The following is a 6,704-nucleotide window of genomic DNA, read 5'->3' on the forward strand; positions in this document are numbered from 1 at the left end:
AACGAGTTATACTTGAAGCCTGCCCTCTGAGAAATCCTGAAAACGTTGTTATAAATTGAAGCAACACCTCCCCCTTTGCCTTTTAGACATGGCTCATGTTTATAACAGTAATCTTGGGGGGTGAACTCATTTAAAATAATGTAATCATCAGGTTTTAGCCAGGTTTCTGTCAAACAGAGCACATCTATATTATGATCAGTGATCATATTATTTACAAAAAGTGTTTTCGTAGAAAGGGATCTGATATTCGATAAGCCAAGCTTTATCATTTGTTTATCCATATTGCTTCTGTTTTTTATTTGTTGAACCTCAATTAAATTGTTAATCTTAACTTGGTTTGGACGTTTTTTGTATTTTCTAGTTCGGGGAACAGACACAGTCTCTATAGTGTGATATCTAGGTGAAAGAGTCTCTATGTGCTGAGAATTAGCTGACCTCTGTGACGGGAGGCGGCTAGCAGACGGTCGGTTTAGCCAGTCTGTCTGCTTCCTGAACTGGGCCCCAGTAATTCAAGTATAAACTCTAAGACTATTTGCCAGATTTCTAGAGAGAAGAGTGGCACCACCCCAGGAGGGATGAAGACCATCTCTTTTCAACAGGTCAGGTCTGCCCCAAAAGCTCGTCCAATTGTCTATGAAACCTATGTTATTCTTTGGGCACCACTTAGACATCCAGCCATTGAGTGATGACAATCTGCTATGCATCTCATCACCACGGTAAGCAGGGAGGGGACCAGAGCATATTACAGTGTCTGACATCGTGCTTGCAAGTTCACACACCTCTTTAATGTTATTTTTAGTGATCTCCGACTGGCGAAGTCGAACATCATTAGCGCCGGCATGAATAACAATCTTACTGTATTTACATTTAGCATTAGCCAGCACTTTTAAATTTGCCAAGATGTCAGGCGCTCTGGCTCCTGGTAAACATTTGACTATGGTGGCTGGTGTCTCTATATTCACGTTCCGTACAATAGAATCACCAATAACTAGAGCACTTTCATCAGGTTTCTCAGTGGGTGCATCACTGAGTGGGGAGAACCTGTTTAATGTTTTGATCGGAACAGAAGAGCGGTGTTTTGACCCACGACTACGCTGCCTCACTGTCACCCAGTTGCCCTGCTGCAGGGGCTCTGTTTCCGGAACCGAACAATGTACAGGAATCCCTGAGCTAGACGCATCCAAAGCCGTATCTAGAGCCCTAACATTCTTACTGTCCTCAATTAAAGTTTGGATGCGTGTCTCTAATTCTGAAATCTTCTCTGTCAGCCTAACTATTTCCCTGCATTTATCACATCTGAATCCCTCATCAGCGACAGAGATAGATAAACTGTACATGTGGCAAGAGGTGCAAATAACAATAGCAGGAGAAGCCATTACTCACCGTGCTTGATGAAATATTCTTACTGCGGTTGTTTGATGAACTTGTGAAAAACACTTTAAAAAACAGAGAGTGATAGTAAGATAAAGATTCTAGAGAAAAAAATAAAATAAAAACAGCTACACGTAGCTACGATTTGCTACAGAAGGCCAACAGGAAGTAGAGAAAACGCAATGAATGTTGTTCATGGCAGTAATGGGACACATTCTCAGCCCTGGAGTTTTAATGCCTTAGACCGGCTCACTTTTTCTGTCAGGGGAGTCAACAGATAGTTACGTCATCATTTGGGTTGCCAATTAACTTCAGAAATGGAAAATAAGGACTAATTATGATAATAGAAAGAAAGAAAATAGTGTTCATTCTTGTAGAAAATAAATGACAGAATAAGGGACGATACAAGACTAGTTTATTTTTTATTTTTATTTTTATGTATTTTTTCCTCTTTCTATTTAACATCATTCATTTACAGTGAAATACGTCTTTCTTCAGGTAGACTGAAAGTTTTCCTGCCTTGCTAAATGTTGGGCTCATGATCAATAAGTTGTATTCACTCAAACTGATTTATTAAAGTCAAACTGCGGACGGTGATGCTGGATCAGTTACCACGAGTCGCTCGCTATGAAGCGGGAGCAGCTGACGGAGGAGTCCGCTTGGTCTTAAAGTATTCCTCAAATGTCTACTTTCACAAATAACAATGATTTTCCCAAAAAGAATGATTTATTATCAATTGAGAATTTGTTATTATAATGGTCTGGTGAAAATAATAATATGGGCTGCGAGACAATAATAAATAAAAAGAGTAGGTCTGCTAAGTGCAGACAGCATATTTCAACCCAGTAGCATGATACTTACCGGCCCTCTCGGCTAAAAAAAACATACCGGCCCCCACGGCAATCCTCCCGGTAATCCCAATAGGCCAATCCGTGCCTGCGTGTTCAATGTGTTCCTTTCACTAGTTCTTGTTAGAGTCTTTTCAATAATTATGGCCTATACAGCCCCTCATAGTGTCTCCCAGTCTGTAAATGAAACATTTATACCTTAACTCTGTATGTTATTATACGTTTATGGAATATTAATATGAAATCATTTTGTTGAACTGATTTTGAAGGACACATTGGATTAAGAAATCAGGGGGCCACATGCTATCTGAACTCAGTGCTGCAGGCACTTTTCATGACAGAAGATTTCAGAAATACTGTGGAAAGGTGAGATTTTTATTGTATTGGCGATCATTAATACTGCTGAATAAAATATTCAGTTTTAAGTTCTCTGTTTTTCAGTTTGTTCAAACCAATCGATGTTCACATTGCACGGTTATTTATTGATTTAAAGTCTCCAAAGGGAAGAGCAGCCACCACTGAGAGAATCACATCTGAACTAAATATTAATGGTAGGGTTTGCATTTGTCATCCATACATAAACTCTTAAAATAAAAAGTCATCAAATTTAATGGTGAATTTAATGTTGACATTTAAAAAACGAATAAGGTTGTTCTATTATTGTCTGAAAGTGTGAATATTATTTTTTCAGTTTATGAGCAGCAGGATGCAGGAGAATATTTCCAGAATATAATGAACATGGTGAATTCAGAGATGTCTAAGGTGTTTAGACCCTACAACTATTATTCAGTGTTTTGGCTAGATTGTGATATATGATTGAAATTACTGGGCTGATGTTGAAATATAATCTGTTTTTGATGAGTCTGAGATTGATGAAATAGTAAAGGATATCTTTTGGGTAAAAATCGATTAAAAAAACATGCAAAAGATAAATAGAGAATAATGTCAGTTTACACAAACATGTTTACAGGTATACCAGGGAGAGTTTGAGAACAGAACCATGTGTAAAAACCCAGGGAAGGAGCACCCACTTGTAACACGTTATGAATCCTTTTACGTTATTCCCATCTGTATGGAAACGTTTGGCATGGACTCTCCCGTGGACATGGTAAACCTTTTCAGAGGAGTATACTCATGCCACTCCAAAACTTCTACTAAATTTCACTGTTCAAAAAATTGAAGAGCTTGTAAATATCATATTTATTCAGACATTACACATTCAACTACACTACATCATGTATCAGACGTCCAAGTAAAATGTTATATTCGTCCATTAATTTTGGGATTCTAGTCATAAATAAATAAATGCAACCAGCACTGTTTATTATTTTTTCAGCAAAGCTGTTTTGATTCATATTTTGAGCCAATCAAGACATGTGAAGATGACCGAGTGAAATGTCCAACTTGCAAACAGCTGGTGAACACGGAAATAGTGAGTTTTAACTTGCAAATGGGTTATAAAAATATTAGTTCATGTATTAAATGTTATATTTCACACTATGACTGGACACATTATTTTTTCAAATATTTATTGTATTTTTATACACAATAGACATTACAGTATAAGTTAATTTACTAGATTTTGTAGAGCAGAAGCAGTCACACAGTTGATGTTCTGCTATGCTTGAGGATGGCAGATTACTTAAACATACTCTTATAGTAAGCTGTTTTTTTTTTTCTTTTTCTTCTTTCAGACATGCAATATACATAAACGTCCTCCAGTTCTGGTTGTGCAGCTGGAGAGATTTCAACTGGATTACAATAATTACAAGAAGAACACATCTGCAGTGGAAATTCAGTTCCAGTTATCAGTTAAAGTATGTTGAATTTGTTTAAATGAGGGATTAAAAATTTAATAAAAAATTAATATTAAGCCATATTAATATTAATCCTATCATGTCTTTAGCAGTTTAAAGGGATAATTTACTTAAAACCTACTGAAAAACTGACAAGACATGAAGCAGATCTGAATGTTTTCACCAGCAATTACGCTCATTTACATTTTTATCATTTATGAGAGGCTTATGTCCAGAGCGACTTACAAATGAGCAGAATAGAAGCTGTTAAACCAACTAAAGAGCGGCAATATGTAAGTGATGTAAGTAAGTCTCAGTTAGTCTAAATTGCATAGACATTTTTGAGAATTTTGCCATGGTGCATCTTTAACAGTTTCTCGAAAATGCACAAGATTCAGAAGCTCTGACTGAGCCAAGGTCAGGGCAAGGTCATTCCACCAGCAGAGAACAATGAAGGTAAAGGTCTATGAAAGTAATTTTGGGATGGTACCACAATGTGCCGTTCACTTGCAGAACACAAGCTTCTGGGGGGCACATAAGTCTGAGTTTAGGGTGCAGAGCCAGGGGTTGTCCTGTAGGAAAACATCAGTGCCTTGAATTAGATGCGAGCGGCTGTTGGCAACCAGTGGAAAGTGATGAAGAGAGGTGTGAAACGCAGTCTTTGGCACTTTAAAGACCACTTTCACTGATCCAGAATGCTTTTTCCTAAGTATAGTGCATTATTTGTGGTAAAAAGTGTTCAAAATATTAGGCAGACAGAAAATGTTCATCATGTAACCAGAATCAAAAGGACAGAGCAGGCACAGGAACAGACAAGAATGAGGTAGAGGAGACGATGATGATTTGTAGAGCCCAAGTGTAGTTTAATTTACAATGTGCAATCATTCAAACTGGAAACTTACCCAGAACGTGAAACACAACATAAACATGAACTTGACTTAAATATGAACAAAAACCTAGAACATGACCAATGAAATAACATTAAAGGAAAGGGAAAGGATGTGTGGCAAAGTATTGTGTCCCGTGCTCTGCATTTCACCAGAGTGCACACACACAGCAGTGAGTAATGAACACACACACTGTGAACACACGTGTGCCTTGCTCAAGGGTTGCTCCTCAGTCGTGGTATTGAAGAATTGATTTGTTCCTGATCATTGTCACTGTTGTAAACACGAGGGCTTTCTTCTTTCATGACGTGGTTTGGCATCACTGCATATTTGTCTCCAGGCAGAACATTAAAGAACACGACACAATCGTCTCCTGGAAATCCTGTAGAATTCAACCAATCAGATGAAATTCCTGAAGTGTTTCAAATTTTGAGTGCCGTATGCATCAGATCTTCAGCCAACGGTCTGCGGGTGTGACATCTGAGGCTGAGAATAGTGTATCACAGCCATAAACAATAGTTATATTTGACTTCAGATCTGGCTTGTCTTACTGAATCGCATGGTTTACTGGATACAGTTGGAAAAGTTTAAAAAAAAGAGCCATAAACAACATTATAACCTCCTTTGGCCTGCTGAATCTGTATCAGTTGTGGAAGATCCGCCCACATAGCAAATGTCTTCTAGCGCAGATCAGGGCCAAACAATCACTTTTCCCTCGGCCCAAGTACTGCAAAGAATGTCAGCCCTGAAGTGGCCCAGAACTTGATTAAAGACAAGGGACACATATGGGCCATAACCGCCCCCAATCTCGGCCAAACTTTTGCATAGTGTCTTGGGAAACACAAACATTTTTGTGGTATATATTTTTCCTCCCGTCTTTTTCCAACCATCATGTCCCTTCAGGGACTCCTGATCTTTATGTGCAGATATTTACCTCGAGAAATAAATTTACATGTTCTCATTGTGTCAGAGCATTATGGCTGAAATATTAACGTTCATGTCTTGTGGTTTGTTGTAATGTTATTTATGTCTCTTCCAGACAACCATTTTAAAAGACCCCTTCCAGTGTAAGGAGGCCTTCCTTCTTCTGTACAAAAAAACATTCAAATGAATCAGGTATTTATTCAGAGATACTAATTTACAAACCAGAAACACGTGAACAATCTGTAGAGTAAACAGAGAGGAAAATAATCTAAACAATATCAATATAAAAGATATACACTGTTCTGAGTGGTCAAATCAAAAACTTCAGCATGTGATGAACTGCCTTTATTTACATCTTGAAGTGCTAAAACTTTGGTCCCTGTTGACTTTCACTGTATGTAGACTTGTAGCAAAAATAATGAGATCATTTTATTTTGGGTTGAAACATTCCTTTAACCATGATTTCAGATTCCTTATTCGGCAAACTTAAAATAGCCTTAACTCCCCTTTCTGTTTCAGCTGTGAATTCCCAACAAATGTGATGATCTAGATGGTCCTCAACGCCAACCGAATCATTCTGAATCTATAATACAAACTGTGTCAAAAGTTGACAGCGGCGGTCGATCAAGAAATGAGATTCAAACATGGACCTCTAAATCTGATCCTGACCCTCAACCTGCAGGAAATGTTCCTCATGATCCAGCTAACTGATCAAAAAACAAGACGTATGATCCTGACTCAACAGCAAACACCCAACCAACACCATTTAAGGAATCTAAACCTGTAACACAACCTGTGACAGAAGAGAATATAAAGAAAAAACAAAAAATGACAATGACAATCAATTCACTTTTATTTGTATAGCATTTTTCATGATA

Source organism: Carassius carassius, chromosome 33, assembly GCF_963082965.1.
Source record: "Carassius carassius chromosome 33, fCarCar2.1, whole genome shotgun sequence".
NCBI lineage: Eukaryota > Metazoa > Chordata > Actinopteri > Cypriniformes > Cyprinidae > Carassius > Carassius carassius.